The sequence below is a fragment of the Rhagoletis pomonella genome, unplaced genomic scaffold, assembly GCF_013731165.1.
Source record: "Rhagoletis pomonella isolate Grant_MI unplaced genomic scaffold, Rhpom_1.0 Rhpom_scaffold_00003, whole genome shotgun sequence".
NCBI classification, from domain to species: Eukaryota; Metazoa; Arthropoda; class Insecta; order Diptera; family Tephritidae; genus Rhagoletis; species Rhagoletis pomonella.
In genome coordinates, this window is record NW_023458557.1 from 49,272,637 (window position 1) to 49,273,928 (window position 1,292).

Consider the following 1,292-nt stretch of genomic DNA (forward strand, 5'->3'; position numbering starts at 1 on the left):
GTTCGAAGGCTCCAGGGAATGAACCGGGTGCATCTGCGACCAATGTCGAGCAACTGAGCTGCTTAATGGCGATGATGATGCAACAAAACGACATGATGGCGCAGTGCATGACTGAAGTCCGGAACATGAGGACCAATATGTCGGACCTCAGCAATAGAGTCGCCGACATGGAAACATCTGCGCATGCGTTGGGTCATCGCTCGGCCGTAGCATCGACACCGGAATCCCGACGCAAAGAGGAGGGGGCCACTAGCCAACATCGCGATGAACAAGTTACTCCTGCAAGTAGCCAGAATGCACAAGATCCACCGAAGTGGAAGAAACTGGACTTAGACAAATGGCACATCAAGTTCGACGGTACGGATAAGGGTATCACGGTGGAAAGTTTCCTCTTCAGGATCGAAAAGATGCGAGCGCAGCATGGCCTCTCCCACTATCAGCTCTTCACGGACTTCCATTGTCTCGTAACGGGCTCCGCATTGGAATGGTATTGGCAGATCCTTGAGGACCACGCCGATGACCTGAAGTTTGGATATTTCGAGTTAAAGGCGGAGCTGCTGGCCCATTTCAAGACTGCGGAGTCCGATTACGAGATAATCCGGGAGATCATGGAAAGGAAGCAGATGCCGGCGGAGAGCTTCGACGAATTTTATGGGGAGGTCCACAATCTCACGTTTAGGCTGCGGAAGAGAATTTCAGAAAAGGAGTTAGTGGGGAACTTAAAGCCTTACCTGGCGAATTTGACGTTTGCCTCTCAAATGAATACCCTAGCTGATTTGAAAGCCGAATGTAGACGAGCCGAGAGAGTAATTAAAGAGAATCGCAGCCGGTCTAAGAACATAAGCGAAATACTTTACAATGATGAACTTCCACTTGATGATATTCAAGAGCAGAAGCCAATTGAAGCCCTTAATAGCCAACCAAAGACGAGGCCATATGGTCAGAACACCAAAAACAATGCCAGGCCAAGTGCTCCATCGTACAATTCACCAGCAACTCTACCCGCTAAAAGCCCGCAATCCACCATAAATTCTTTTTGTCCGTTCCCATTTCATTTGATGTTGTGTTTTTCGTGTGGTATGCCTGTGGACTTTTATGTGAAAAACCCAAGTGAGGCTGCGAAGCCAACTCATTGTAAGTCGTCGTTTCACAGCATGATGTGCTTTGCATGGGGCGGAGATACGTCATTTTGCGTATATAAACATGGGAAGGGAAACAGAATGCTGGCGGAGATTTCCGGAAACGCCAGCCAGGGGAAGGAGAACCCGGAAACCAACCAGCAATCAAATTGC